Source organism: Peromyscus leucopus, chromosome 13, assembly GCF_004664715.2.
Source record: "Peromyscus leucopus breed LL Stock chromosome 13, UCI_PerLeu_2.1, whole genome shotgun sequence".
Lineage (NCBI taxonomy): Eukaryota > Metazoa > Chordata > Mammalia > Rodentia > Cricetidae > Peromyscus > Peromyscus leucopus.
Window position 1 is genome coordinate 20,838,618 of NC_051074.1, and position 15,920 is coordinate 20,854,537.

General features: G+C 41.5%; 1 long non-coding RNA gene and 1 pseudogene across 1 annotated transcript; one reads left to right on the forward strand and one right to left on the reverse strand.

Moving 5' to 3' along the window:
* Window positions 1-3,547: 3,547 nt before the first annotated feature.
* Window positions 3,548-4,365, reverse strand: LOC119088963 (annotated as a pseudogene).
* A 7,066-nt stretch (window positions 4,366-11,431) lies between these two features.
* Window positions 11,432-15,438, forward strand: LOC119088893. Its single transcript, XR_005092639.1, has 4 exons — window positions 11,432-12,027; window positions 12,607-12,690; window positions 14,149-14,216; window positions 15,029-15,438. It is a non-coding gene; the product is annotated as an uncharacterized LOC119088893 (long non-coding RNA).
* The last annotated feature ends 482 nt before the right edge of the window (window positions 15,439-15,920 follow it).

A 15,920-nucleotide genomic window follows, 5' to 3' on the forward strand; every position in this document is an offset into this window, starting at 1 on the left:
GACATACACACAAATGTCATAAACCAATTGTTTTGATTAGCATAGCTGCAAAAATCCTCAAAAAAGCCATTGTATACCGAATTCTATAAGACATTGAAAAGATTATACACCACAATTCAATTGGTTCCATTCCAGAGATACATGGATAGTATGACACATACATCAATAAGCACAAATCAGCACATACATTAGATAAAAGACAAAATTCTGTATTTTCAGTAAAATGCCAGGAAACTTTAATAAATTGGCCTGTAAAACCCAGTAGCTTTTCCAAACTCCAGTAATGAACATACTGAGAAAGAAATCAGGAAAATAACCCTATTCATAAAGCCTAAAAGCATGAATAAAATACCCAGGTACAAACCTAATCAAGAAGGTAAAAGACCAGCACAATAAAAACTGCAGAACAACAAAGAAGCAAAATAAAAACACAGTAGAAGCTGCAAATATCATGGATCAGCAAAACTGATATTGTAAAAATATCCATATTACCCAAAGCAATTCCCAAATGCAATGTAAAGCCAACCAAAATTCCAATCAGATTCTTCATAGAAATAGAAAAAAAGTCCTCAAGTTCTTGTGGAAGCATAAAAGACTCTGGAATACCTAAGAACAATCATAAGCAAGAGAAAGTAATGCTGGAAATACTGTAGGCCTGATTTTAAATTATCTTATAGAGCCATAGAAAAAAATTAACTCACTTTTGCACTGACCCCCAAATACACACAGGGACTAATGGAAAAAATAGAGTGCCCAGAAAAAAGCCCACACAGCTACAGCCATTGATTCTCGACAGAGGTGCCAAAAATATACAGTGTGAGAAGGCTCTTTAGCAAATGGTGCTGGGAAAACTAGATGTCCACATGTCAAGGTCTGCAAATAGATCTCGCCCTGTACAAAAGTCAGTTCAAATGATTCATTGCCTTAATGTAAGACATAAAATTTTAAAATTGCTAGAAGAGACCACCGATAAAACAAGTACAGGAAATAATCACAAAAACTGGCAATGGCTTTGCATGAAATCAAGAAGCATCTGCACAGCAAAGAAAACTAACAGAGTGAAGAGACAAAATATAGAATGAAAAAAATCTCTCTGCTAGCTATTTCTATGGCAGTAGATTAAGATCCAGAATATATAAAGAGATAAAAATATTAAATATGAGAAAGACAAATAATTCAACAAGAAGTTCCAATGGCCAATACATGAAAAGTTGTCCAATATTCTTAGCCACAAGGGATATACAAATTAAAAATTCATTGATATTCTGTCATACTCTAGTCATAACAAAATGAAAACAAATATTGGGTGATATAAGGGGGAAGAAGCCTCATACATTGTTGAAGTAAATTAAGTTAATCTAGCCACTATGAAAATCAGTGTGGGGATTCTTCAACCTGCTAAAAATTAAGCTTCCATGTGACACAGTGGTATCCCTTTCAGGTGTGTGACCAAAAGACTCTAAGTCAGCATACCATAGAGACCCTACACATCATGCCTATTTACAATACTAAATAACACACAATAATCAATTTATGGAATCTGCCTAAAAACTGTTCCATACATAAAGAAAATATGGCTGATATACATATTTTTTTATTTGAACGTGAATAAAAAAAATCATGCTGTTTGCAGAAACAAAAGGATACTTACTGGAGATCACCATGTCAAGAGAAGAAGCCAGACTCAGAAAAACAAGTATCACATCTTTCTCATTTGTAGAATCCAGATTTTTGTAGAAGGTATGAAAGTTAAAAGTGTTCTATTTGGAAGGGTTGCGGGCTACAGAGTGAAGTAAAGGGACAGAGAGGGTTCTGGGAATGAACATGGCTAACAAATATTATATGCATATTTGAAATATCACAATGAAATTATTATTTTATATGATTAATGCATGCTAGGAATTTTAAACAGCATTTATCACTGTTGTCGGTGACTTTGATACTGTGATATCATCTGAACCTTTAGACCCATGTCTACAATTCCTTTTTCATTGATCTCCTCCTTCCTGATAACCATGCTCATTACTTAGGCTCTCAGCCACCTTGGGAATTATTTGAACACATGTCTGTCTTTCACCCTCATCATAGTGTTCTTGTGAAAGCAGTGGTGTAGATGGTTGACCAAAACAACCTAAAACTTCCACTAACAACCCTGGCAAGGTTCCAAGGAACAGTTTTGTAAACAAATTCTCTTAACTTCTCCATTACAATTTTCCCTGTGTGTGGAGGAGTAGTAATAGCAAGAACATGTCAGAGTTAAGTTGGTAAGAAGAAATAAAGATGGTTTAGATGACCTCAGCAGCTAGAGCAACTTTCTTTAATTCCAGAAAGGTAGCATTTCAAGTCCTTACTACACGGGGATCAGGGTGCAGGACCCAGCCACTCAATGACCAGAGCTCAAGAGAACATAGGTGACATTGTTGTGCCTGTGTCACAAGACCCCCGAGCAAGACCACCACAGAGCCCATATCCAATGCAAAACACACAGGGGATTATTGATAACAAGTAAGCCCGGGCTTGGTCCACATCCAACACCTGACACAGCGAGTAGAGGAGGACAGCCCTGAGCTCCCAGAATGAGAGATTTTTAAAGGGAAAAACCATAAGCAGGGTGGTACAAGCCTTTGTGTCATATGATTGGGTGAGGGTATGTAACCTTTGAAAATACTGGTTGGGGGTTACAGTTATCATTTGGGGGGCAGGCCTGGACAAGTCACAGACTTTGTCCCTGAGCTGCCATGAAGGCCGGCTGGCCTCACACGTTCACATTGACCCATGCATGTAGCTCTAAGTTGGTGAGGGGTCCCAGACAGTAAACAACTGGCTGAACCTTGAGCAGTCAGAGTATGTGCAGAAAGGGAGCTACTGCAAGGACTATGTCTTTTGTTCATGGCTCTCCCAGAAACTGCTTGCTCGAGTCTCAGGAAACTGAAATTGAGGTCTGATCTCTGAGAGAAGACTGGGCATCCTGTTATGGTGTCTGCTTGGTCCTTTCAACATGCTTCAAGCTGGAGCTTTGCTAAGGATAAGGAAGGAGGAAGGGGGTTGCATTAGGGATGGAATGGAGGAGGTAGCTTTTTCCTTGGATAAGCTGTTTTGACAAGTGGAGGTCCACTGTCTCTTTTTGCAAACCAGATGTCCAGGTTTAGGGTCAGATGCCTTTCTTCTGCAGTCCCCAAATAGTGGGTTTCCTGGGACTTTCAGCTCAGTTTAGGATCTTGGTTTTGGTGTCAGGGGTGTCTTTAAGTAATGATTTTTTTTTTATTTTATCCCCTATAAAGTAATACAACACTTCACCTGGATGCAGCAGAGGTGGGTGGATCTCAGGACTTTGGAGCCTGAACTACTTGAAGTCTGGCATCCACTGGCGTTTTAGCCATGAGGGTAACTAAGGTCTCTCCATTTTTAAGATGGCAGTCTGAGGGGTTACTTGGTAGGATGCTGAGAGGACTCTGTTGAGCAGTCAAAGCGAGGAATGTAAAAACTACTCTAGAAACAGTATGGGCTCTTCTCGAGGTCGGATCATGTGTTTGTTGCTCCCAAAGACTTAGTATTGCCTGAACTCAGACTCGGAGATAGAGACTCTCAGAGAGGACGGTCTATGTCTCTTGATGATCTGTTCCTAGCCTTTTTAATTTGGCTTCCTTCATTCTCTTGACCAAAAGTTTAGCATATTCTGTAGCCTCTATGTTTTCCTTAGACTGTTGTTTCTTCAGCACAATACGTCACTGTCTATGTAACAGGACATGTGGGATAACAGGACACTGAATCTTGGGTCCTGGGCTTCTGACCTTCATATAAGGGCTTTCTGACAGCACACTGGTGGACATCAACTTCTTTGGAGAGATTGAAAAGTTTCAGATTCTGCCAGCTCTGTTTAGCCCCAACTCCGAGGCACAGTAGTATCTGTGAGTTCATGAACATCCTTTAAAATAATAATAATAATAATAATAATAATAATAATAATAATAATAATAACCAAGCTGAGAACACCCAGTCTGGTATACACAACACATCCGCCAATAGACTTGTATTTCTATGCTCCAGTCCTTGATCTACAACAGGAATGCCCCTTACTCAACAGCAGGCACTCTGCTCTCCAGTGCTCCATCTACAACAGGAATGTCACTTCCTCAACAGCAGGCACACTCTGCCATGGGTCAAGACACCATGCTTCACAGGAAAACCTTGTTTGTGATTCCCACCACTTATTGAGACCCAGTGACCCTTCCACTCTTCACCCGGAGTATCAGCAGCTACTTCTGTGGCCACAAGCTTCTCATAGAATGTAGGAAGCTTGTAACCACCATCCACTTCAATGAGTTTCTGACAGCTAGTGACTGGGAAGGAGACATTCAGCTTCATCCACCTAGGAAGCGCTGTGAAAAACAGCTCAGTGAATTTTAAAAGTGCTTACTTCGTCTAGGTTCCACTACAGTCTTTAGAATAAAAGCTGGCTTACTATGTGCAGGACATAATCTTGTATTCAGATGCCCTTGTTTTTGATGGTTCTATATGATTTCATTTCTTTGCATATGCCTTATGCTGTGAAGTGTACATATTTAAAATATTTAATACTCCTGGGCATGGTCATTTATGCCTTTAATCACAGCACCCAGGAAGCAGGTACAGGCAGATCTTTGTGACTTTGAGGCCAGCCTGGTCTAGATGATGAGTTACAGGCAAATTAGAGTACCCAGTAAGACCCTGCCTCAATAAAATTGTGTGTGTATTTGCATGTAATATAATTGCATATATAATATTCTACATACATATATATAATAACTAAATAATTCTAGTCCCCCCCCAATTGCAATTTTTTTTCCTTCCTGGTTTTCACTAGTTGGGTTCTATTTTCTGAGAATGGTAAGGATGCCAGTTGTGTGAGATGAGTTCATGTAGGTTTCTGGCATAGAAGTGATGTGCAGGAAGGGCATTTTAGTTGCAAGCCACACAATCTTCTCCATATATGTTCAAATTCAGAAATTTAGCCAAATGGTAACCCTCTGATTGAGTAAATGCCATCTCTTTTAAAAATATTCATAAGAATAAGACGACTATGACTTTTGTATTAATTTTCTGTGTATATGTTTATCAGTTCATTAATTTTAAAGTGTTCTTATGACTTATCCAGATTCTCAACTCTTATAGAAGAGCCTATAGTTAATATTCTTCTAGTATTCACTCTAAACCTATAGTATCAATTATGTAGTATTAGCAATCAATAAAAATGTATTGATTTAGGAATAATGAATCAGATACTTATAAAGGTACATAAAGGTGGGAAAGAAAATAGTACTGGAAAGTAAGAGAAGAGAAGCGGGCATTGGAATAGACCCCAAAGGCTGGATGGTCTTGAAAATTCTGCAATGCAGTAACTTTTAGAAGTATGATGGGGCATGATTGCTTGCAGGCCATTGCAGTGTGTGTGTGTGTGTGTGTGTGTGTGTGTGTGTGTGTGTGTGTGTGTGTGTGAATGACACAGGGTAGCCCAGAGCTGCAGCAGGCTGATTTAATTTGTTTCGTTAGCAATGGCACAGACTATAAAATATGCATGTTCACATTCTAAATATGTACGCCTGGAGTAAATAAATAATTTATTATATAGTCTATAAATTATTTACTAAGCCATTCTAAATATATACATATTTGCATTTTACTGAAAATAAAGGAGGTAGATGAATGATCTCTTAGGATTTCAAAACAAAACAACAACAAAAAAATCAAAGGGAAAAATGCTATAGTGTAGTGTTCTCTGTAAAAGAGAATGAACTAGCATGAGAAATCCTCAAATGAATTGAAGAAATAAGAAAATTAGTCTTCCTTGTAGAAAATAACAATTTCACCCAAATGTTCAAGTGTGAATTAATCTGGATTTTGTTTTTTAAGTCTGTGAGCTAAGCCTTTGGATTAGAAAACTAGGCAGCATAGACAAAGCCTTCAAAGAAAAACCCTTCCATTCTTTTTTTAATACTTGCTGGCAGTTCAGAGAAATAGATAAGGTAATGCCCTGTTGGGGCTGGATGCTCAGGAAGACGTTGCTGCGTAGCTGGTTCATTCTTTGGAGTCACTGCCATTTCCAAATCTCCAGCACGGTCTGGGAAGAGGGTTATTGCAGAATGCTCTCACCCCTTCTCAAGCACGTCATCTGCTGATGGGTGAAACGCCTCAGACTCATTCCTTGGCGAGCAGAACTCTGAGTCAGAGCCATGGTGTTACATCTGTTCCCAGAATCAAGCACAGAACCGTGGCTTCTGCTCTCCCACAGACAGGCCTGGCTGCCTCTGTGTGGACTGCAAGAGAGGTGTGACACTACTGCCCAGAGTTCCCATTTCATTCCTTGAAAATAGCATAGCATTAATTTAGGACATATTGTTTCTTTCTGATCTGCCCAAGAACCCTTTTCAACTTCATGCTAGCAGGGGCATCGGCTCTAGAGTGAGACATGCTAGGCTTCCTCCTTATTTTATCTGGAGAGTCATGACCAGATAGATTTACCTATGTGTGCCTCTGTTCCCCTATGTCTAAGATGATGCCAATATCATATACCTCGTGGGTTTTTATGAGGATTAAAAAATATTCAATAAGCAACTCAGAATGACATCTTTTATATAGTGATTCTATGAGCATCATGTCTGGTTGTTAACAGTACATACTATTCTTCTTGATTACACTTTGGACTTTCTCAAGAAAGAGATTTTCCTAGTTGATTTTGGAAACCGGCATAGCTTTATCAGATGACAGGTGTGTAATTGAACAAAAGGATGGACACATATGAGTAAGTATATTAGTAAGAAATTAACAAATGGAGTCTTGCTAGTGAGGTATACAGTTCAGCTAGTTATAACCTTTCCTGGGAAGGTTCAGGCTAGCTGATGTACAGCTTTCTCACACAGCAGAAGCATCCGTCATATAATTAATGTTCTTGTGGTTTGTACACATTAAATGCTGTTTTTCCAAATTTTTTATGTCGAAAGTGACCTGATGGTAGGGGAACATGGAGGCCTGTTGGGACCTGATTGCACAGGAAACACTGTTACCCCAGGAGTGGATCTCATAAGAAAGGAAGTTTGGCTTCATCTTGTTCTCATCTTGGTACCCAACAGCAAAGAAGGCCTTTGCCTCAGTGTAGTGGGTGGTTGTCTCTGCCATGCCCCGAAGCACCGCCCCGAGTGAAGCAGCAGGTAGCTGCTAGGTACCTGCCCCCATCCCAGGGTGGGGGGCATGACCTCCGGGGATCCTTGAGACCTGGGATGCTCTTATGTGCTCTATCTAGTGGATTTTGGGTGCTGAGACAGACCAGGGCAGAGCTCGCCAGAGAACAGCTTGGACCTTGCCTTCCAGGACCTTGCCTTCCAGGATCCTGCTACAATCCCTTATTTCTGTCTTGTGAGTGAACCCCCAAATAAATTCCTTTGATCAATTAAGCTGATTCCGTGGACTGATAGTGATTTAATCACATTACCTCAGTGTTGTACTTCATTAGCTTCCACAGCTGGAGAAGTGGTTTTCTTTTCTCTGTAAGTTTCTCAGTCTGTGTAGCAGAAAGTATATGGTCAATAATTTATTGCCAACTTATACATCTCTTTGGCAATCCCCAAAAGAAATTCTTTCTCCTCACTTCGCAATTTAAGAGATGTTTCTGGTCTCTCCATGCCATCAGGTGATACATTTACCTGAGTAGCTAGAATAATGGTGCCCGTGGGAACAGGATCCCTGAACTTCCGTTGTTGACTGTCCTTTGTAAGCTTTTTTTTCAGCGAACCCACATCACAAACTAAAATCCCTGCGTGGTAAGATGGTTGATAGCAGGGTTCTTAAAAATAATGGAGCTTTCCTAGGGTCCCCACTCCCTCTCCTGGTGACACACACTGGTAATAGACATCATCTTAGAACATGGAGTCTGGTTAACCCTTGGGGTGGCTACTGGAGAGAAACTGGTAGAAACATTTTCTCTGCACTGCCCTAGGCCTGGGCTTGACCTCTGAGTGGGAACCAGAGGTTGTTGTGTGAACTACAGTCCTGGGTAAAAAACCAGTTGCTGGGAGAGGCTCATCCTCAGGAAGTTTGAAAGTAGCCTTATTACCAAGGGCTGCAGCATCCTCATTCTGGATGTAAAAAAGCAAAATCAGACATCAATGGCACAGGAAAGGGCCACTGAGACCCCACAGAGACATCGATCTCCGGCCAGGTATCTTGCATATATATACGGATGGGTTGCACAGGAGAAGCTTTATGTAAGGTTTCGATTTGCCCTGAAATCATTCTTAGTTAGCACTTCATCTTATTTATTCCTTGTCATTCATTCTATCCCTGAACTTTAGCCAGTTAGCTGTATCATTTTTATTATCACAGAAATCCCTGAAAGGAAAACACTAGGGGATCGAATAATGGGAGAAAGAGAGTCTCCTGGATGAACTGCGTCAGGGACATCTACGCTATATGAAGTTCTAAAAGTAAGTTAAGCTTAATATGATATTAATATTAATATTAATAATTAATACTCTGATGTAGTCACCATTATGTCAAAGCAATCTCTGCCAATTATTTTTACTTTCAATGAAGGACAAAATGTCTGACTTAGTTAGGGTTTCTGTTGCTGTGAAGAGACACCATGACCACAGTAACCCTTATAAAGGAAAAACATTTAATTAGGCTGGCTTATATTTTCAGAGGTTTAGCTCATTATCATCATGGTGTGACATGGTGGTGTGCAGGCAGACATGGTGCTGGAGAAGGAGCTGAGAGTCCCACATCTTGATCAGCAGGCAACAGGAAGTGGTCTGAGTATCACTCTGAGCAAACCTTGAGCAAAGGAGACCTCAAAGCCCACCCCCACAGTGACAGATTTCCTCCAACAAGGCCACACCTCCTCCAACAAAGCTATACCTCCTAATAATGCTACTCCTTGTGAGCTCATGGGGGCCAGTTACATTCCAACCATCACAGTGTCTAACAAATTTAATTCAATATGTATTTATTAATAGAAACAATGCTGTAAGTCCCTAAATTATTTCCCATCTAATTCAGGTTCAGGGGTTAATGTCTTTGTAGCTTTCTTTTTCTTTTTCTTTTTTTTTTTTTTTTTTTTTTTTTTTTCAGTCTCACTATGTAGCCTATTCTCTGGTTCTGGAACTCATCATGTAGACCCAGGCTGGTCTTGAACTCACAGAGCTCTACCTGCTTCTGTCTCTGCAGTACTGGGACTGAAGGTGTGCACTAGCGTACGCAGTTCCTCATAGCTTTTGATACCTTCTTCTCCCTCTTAAAGACCACTGAGCTGTCAGAGACCAAGTGTCAATGTTTATTTTATAGTGCCTTTCGTTTTCCTTCATGTTTTTAGGTACATTCTAAACACTGTACAGAGGACGTCCATTCCTTTGGTAATCAGAAACATAATATTAAAATACAAAAGAACAGCTCAGATACCCCCTGGCTTTCTTCTGTGAAACGCTTTCTCCCTACAGGGAAGCCGTGAAAAATTGTTCCCTGTTTGTCGTTCTTACTTCCCTCACATCCGTTTCTTTGTTTTTGTTTTAAAGATGGATCTCCTCTCCTCTCACAGCCTCTGATTCTACTGTTGTACTGAGGTGCTTTGTGGGGGGCGGAAATGAAGGGACTGTGTGTCAATAGTGCCTTGGCATTTACTTGTTCAAATTCAGTCTGACAACTATCCGGACATTCTGTAGCACTGGATGACCCCCCCCCCCCAACACACATCTGCTCAGTTCACGTTTCGAGGCTGAGAAGAGGCTGAGGACAGAAGGCTGTGCCTGCTGCCTGTGTCTTCCACTTGTGCGACATTTCAAGTCTAGTAGAGAATAGGTGCAGTGATACCCATCATGTTCAGTACCCACTCCCCGCTGAGTGATACGAGGGCAAACACGCTCACTGTGCTCACTGTGCTCACTGTGCTCACTGCTGCCTTTACTTGGGTCTAGCTATTATCTCTTGGTGGTGATTACCTCTGGTTTCTACCTTTTGTATTTACTTCTTAACAAATTACAAAGAAAACAAAAGATGCCTCTCCTGCACCCTACAGCATCTATAATCTCTATAATCCTCTGCTGAGCTCAGACTCATCAGGGAAGGGCTTTGCCTTGCTAACCTCCTCCGCTTTGTTCCCACAAATCTTTGCTTAGGGAGTCTGCCCATATCTTCCCTGATCCTGTTGCCTTACTCTATGAATCATGTGCATCTCACTGAGGGTCCCCTGGGCCCTAGATTCTTCTCTTGTTCATCATTTCTTCCCATTGGTCGCTTTGAAAGGCACATGCTCATTCTCAATACTCTTCCAATGCAGCTTCCATGACCAAGAACTGGCAAGAGATTTCACAATGAGGTCCTTAAGGAGTCAATGGAAATGAGCTGCATTTAGGAAAGGGGTGAAGTAGATGCTTCAGTGATCAAAGTTTCTCAAATTGCAGTGACTGGAAATTTCTTTGAGTGAATGTCCTGAGTCTGGCTGAGCAGCCTTTGTCTCATGAGGCATGGCATGGTAAGTGAAGAATTCTCTGATTTTTGTTAGGACTCTGTCCCATCATTCCACTCATCCCTCAATACTCAGCTCAAACATTCATCTTTGATTTCTTTTCCTTCCTTCCTTTCTTTCTTCCTTCCTTCCTTCCTCCCTCACTCCTTCACTCCCTCACTCCCTCACTCCCTCCTTTCCTCCCTCCCTCCCTCCCTTCCTTCATTCCTTCCTTATACATTGAATACCTTTCTCCAGGGCCAATTCACATTTAGCTATATGGCTACCCTACAAATACTCACAATACCTTTTTTTTTTTAACCATAGTCCTCACTATGTTGTACTATAACTGTTTATTTAGGCTGTGTGTACTTCGATGGTTTTCTTCAGCATGTTCCTTTCTTACCAGGACTGTCTAGCATGGTACTCAGTGTACTGAAGGCTCTGAGTTAGGTCTCTTTAATGGATGAATGTCTATGGCCATGGTCCTTCTGTTGAAGCATTGAAGACAAGAACCCATGATAGAGACCAAGGTCATTTGTGTCTCTGATGCTCTGCCCTATGATTAAATGGCCAGTGACATTGTTTCCTTGTTGTAAATATAAGTTACTAATAGAGGTAAGCTTCCCTGCACACCGAGCCACATGAAGTCTCAGGGACTTCACAGGCAGGTGCCTGTCATTGGCAGGGCCAAGGGGTACCATGATACTCTTTATCTCCAATTGCTTAGCTACCTCTCGGGACTTCCATTTTGGTGGTCTTTGTAATTCTTAATCTCTAGTGTTGGCAAGAAGAGGGTGAACAAGAAAAAAAAAGCCTGATGTTTTATGGCAGCTTGGCAGTCACTCATAGCTTTGGAAATCCTAGACTATCCCTGTGTTCACTGCATGGTGGCAAAACCCCAAATGTTTTAGCTCTGAAAAATGAGTTTGGTTGTTTCTGTCTGTGAGCTAACATATGCGTGCTCCACACTCTGGTGTTAACTATGTGGAGATAATGCCCTGAAATAAAAATTCTAGAGCTTGCTGGGTTCCTTCAGATCATTGTCACATTGAACAGAAGGATATGACAGAGAATACAGAATAAAACTGGATGTAAATGGACCCACATCCTATGTCTAGTCTAATGTTTGTTCTCAAGAGCACCATTGTCTTTTCTAGCCTTCAGAGGAGAACATGACTTAGAATGGTCAGAGTAAGGAGTGGATTTCTCGTCACACAGTGGGGAGGCACAATTCCACAAGGACCAGTATGCAGCCTTAGGCAGCTGCGGACCCCTCCAAGTCTCAGTTTCCTTGTTTTTCTAGTGAGACTGACAGCAGTCACCTACCAACTGTTTTGATGATTGGATGAAATAACGTAGGTACTGTCCTTGGCACAGGGCCTGGCCTTAGAGGATGCTCCGTGATCAAGAGTGGTTATGAGGTACAAACATGTTGCCCAGATCTGCTCCCATTTCAGCTTCAGAGAGGGTCCCAGCAGGCAACTGATACAGCAATCCATGGGCTGTGGAGCATTCTAGTGAAGTTGAGAAAGATTGGAGAGCAAATCCATTATGTAAGGAAACAACCAAATTCCCATGAAGCCTAATTATTTGCACTGCTTATTAATAGCTCTCTTCCTGCCCCTCTCCCCCAGCAACAAATTAGGATCTGACTGGAGATAACGCTCTGGATGAAGGGGGGTGCTCGGCATGTCTGTAGGGGATAGCTTGTGCATAATGCATCCTGGCATCCAAAGGGAGCCTGGATGGCTGCCTGCTCTCAGCTTCCCTTTGTATAGCCCATCATAGCCCATCACAGCCTTCATAATGATTTGGGTCCCCTTTATTGCATGTATAAATAAAACCTGACAAAAGTGTGAGTAAATCCTTTCGTGGTAAAGGCTGATAGAAGAGGGCAAAAATTAATTTTATGCATGAAGAATCTCATTAAATAGCTTCACGGAAACAAAAGGAACTGACATCAGAGACTTGTGGATGTCGGCTTCTTCGGTCTGTGTGCCCCACTGTCTCGCCCCAGAAGAATTAGTCCACCAATGGCTCCTACGGCAGCTCTTGGCTCCGATGCCTGAGCTGCACCTTTCTCCAGGTAACCAAAGCTCAGATCCACTGGGGACTCTTTTGTTTCAATCTAGGTCTCTGGAGAGCATGCTGGAAAGGGCTTCCAAACTCCCCGAGTGAGGTAACGGGCATCAGCCTGGGGGACTGCCTTGTTACAGGTAAGTGGACAACCCCTTGGGACACTGCTCCTTCTCTGCAGGAACTTGAGCTGCTAATTTTAACCACCTAGGGTGCTATCCAGCAGGGAGGGAAAGATGGGTAAGGCAGAGAGAGGGAGATGAGGCAGAGTGAGAGAGGGCGAAGTGAAGTGAGAGGGAGGGAGACTCCGGTAGAACTACAATCCATCTACGGAGAGCAAAGAATGTACAGTTGGCTCCGAAGTTCTGTCAGTGAGGCCCAGGTTTTCATGACTGATTCTATATTCATTCTTGATTGATTGATACCGTGTCAAATCACTACGCCAGCATCCCATGTGCTTTTGATTCATATTCTGAATTAATGATCCATTACATGTGGTGTGTTTCCTGTCCCAGAAGAGATGTGGTTGACATAAAGGTGAAACTAAGCACTTGCTGCCTTTGGCCATCTTGGTCCCAGCCTATGCCATTCATCAATATATGATGGGTTTCTGTAATGTGAAGTAATTCATCACTGCTTACCTATGGTTTGGGTATAGTCAAATATCACTTCGGACAGAAATAACTCATTACAGATTATTGTAACTAGTCAACTGTATAAATACATCTTGAGCACCTTGCTGAAGTTCATAGAACAAAAAGTTCAATGAATCACTATGTTCTTCTTTTCCACCACTAGAGAATGTCTCCTATGGATCAGATGATCCGATACCATGGGTGCTGCAGTGGGTACCAGAGAATCAGAATGTACAATGAAATCAGAAAGGGCAAGCGAGCAATAGGAAACATCTCTTCAATAACAGTCCATTGTTATTTACAAAACCATTCTGTAGTGGTTTTGTATGAAGTCCTCTGATAAAAAAGGCAAGAAAATGCAGAGCCTACTAACATTTCCCTGTGCACTTGGCCATCAACAGGACATAAATAATGTTAGGATAATGTCAGAAGGGAAGGCAGGGCAGAAGCAGGTGGCAGAGTGGCAGAATTGGGGTCCAAGGTTGATTGCATCCCTTATAAACCCCTAGACTCTAAAATAGTCAATCACTCTAGGCAGGTGTCTCCTTAGAGCTCTTTTGAGGACATGGAAAGTCACCCCCATGCTGTTCCTCCATGGACTCTGTGTGAATGACAGCTCTTAGAAGTCTTTAGGGAGCTGAGACTGGATGTATGAGGTGAGCCAGATTGTAATCTCTGGGCCTCTTCCAATTGTGCGCATCTGACTACTCTTCATCTCGCTGAATATTTTTGGTTCCATATGTCATGTCTTCACTTTGATAACAGTACCAAAGGGATTGGAATAAAGAGCAAATACAGCTTTGAAATGTCAGCCCCAGAGTATTGTTTGGATTTGGTTTCCAAGTTCCTTTCCAAATTGTTTTCAAAGAATTAATTTTCCTTTTGAACTGCGTGCTGATCAAGGCGACCTGTTCTATTGGCTGGGAACATCTTCATCTCTGTGACACTTTGTCTTCCTTGTAGGGCCCAAACTTAATTGCCTTCCTTTCAGACACTGTTTTTGCATTTTGCTTTGGCTGAGACCAGAAAAGGTAATGTTCGGCTATTATTACCTCATTTAAAGTTGAAATTATTAACTAGCTATTGCCCTACTAATTTATTAGAAATTTGCTCATTACTCATTTTGAAAGTAGTTTTGCTTGGTAGTAAGCTCATGGAGTCTGGGGGAGGTGATGTGTTGCATTTTTAGAAACATGATCTCCAACGCAGACTTTGAATTTTGAATGATTTTTTTTTTTATATCTTCCTAGAATTTTTGTCTTTTCTTGTGTGGTGTGTGTGTGTGTGTGTGGTGTTGAGTGTGGTGTGTGTGTGTATGATGTATGTAGAATATGTGTGTATGTGTGGTATGTGCGTGTGTATGTATGTGGGATGTGTGTGTGTTTGTATGTGGTGTGTGTGTGTGTGTGTGGTATGTATATGTGGTGTGTGTGTATGATGTACGTGGGATGTGTGTGTTTGTGGTATGTGTGTGTATGTGTGTGTGTGTGTGTGTGTGTGTGTGTGTGTGTGTGGTGCATGTGTTTGGGTAATGTGGTGTGTGTTTGTATGTGGTATGTACAGTGTGTGTGGTATGTATATGTGGTGTGTGTGTGTATGATGTATGTGGGATGTATGTGTTTGTGGTATGTGTGTGTGTATGTGTGAGTGAGTGTGTGTGTGCGCGCACATGTGCGCGCGAGCTTTCCCAGCAGATCCATGAATATACCTCAATATCTGTCTTACATGTTGGGCCTTGTATGGCCAACCAAGAGAACTTAGTTTATTTATACAACAGCTGCCCCTGAGTCTTGTCCTAATGGTCCAAACACCAAATGATACTTCTGCCCTTTCTTCTCTTTAGACTTATTTACAAGATACAGCTGGGATGGCTGGACGTGTGGAAGATCCTTCAGCAGTCGGGGCAGTGGCTGCACATGAGCAGACAGGGATGCTCTGCCCTGCCCTCTGGCTCCATGCATCCTGGATCGGCAATAGCAAACTACAGTGTTTCAATTCATAGTTTGAATTAGCAAATAAGTATTAGGTTTCCTTATAGCATTCTCAAACTAAAAATGTTTTAGTTGATTCTTCTCCCTGCACCTCAGCTCTGCCAGGCCCTGGCTGGCCTCATATTCTCTTTCCCTAGTCATCACCCCGCCTCCATGTCATACATGTCTCTTTGCCCTGCTCTCCCATTTGTAGTTATACACACATACATATATATGTACGTATATATAATGATGTATATATAATCTAACTTAATAAAATACTTTCCAGACCCATCCATTTTGTGTTATTTTAGTTTTTCTTTATAGCAAAATAGACTTCCATTGTGTAGGTGGCCACATTTTTAGGGTAGCCAGGAGAAGAATCAGCCAGAACGTCCAGCAGCAGATACACAGACATACCTGCCACTTTTCCAGTGCTCCTCTACCACGAGTCTACTGTGCCATGGTGGTGCCGAAACCAATCCCTTCATATGTTTTCAAAATTTGCATGGTATGAGTTTCCCTGAAGAGATTCAATACAAAGCTAATTTTTACAATAAGGTCTTATTAAATCCTGACTGCGATTTGCTCAATGGCAAAAATGTGAGACTTCAACTATTTGCACAGTGATTGGATATCAATACAAAGCAATGAAGCAATAACTATTGAGGGTCCTCATTACCATGAACTATATTAGCAATCGGGGTGCAGAAGTGTTTTTATAATGAAAGATTCCAATTCGTTCTACCATATGCAGAAACAGAT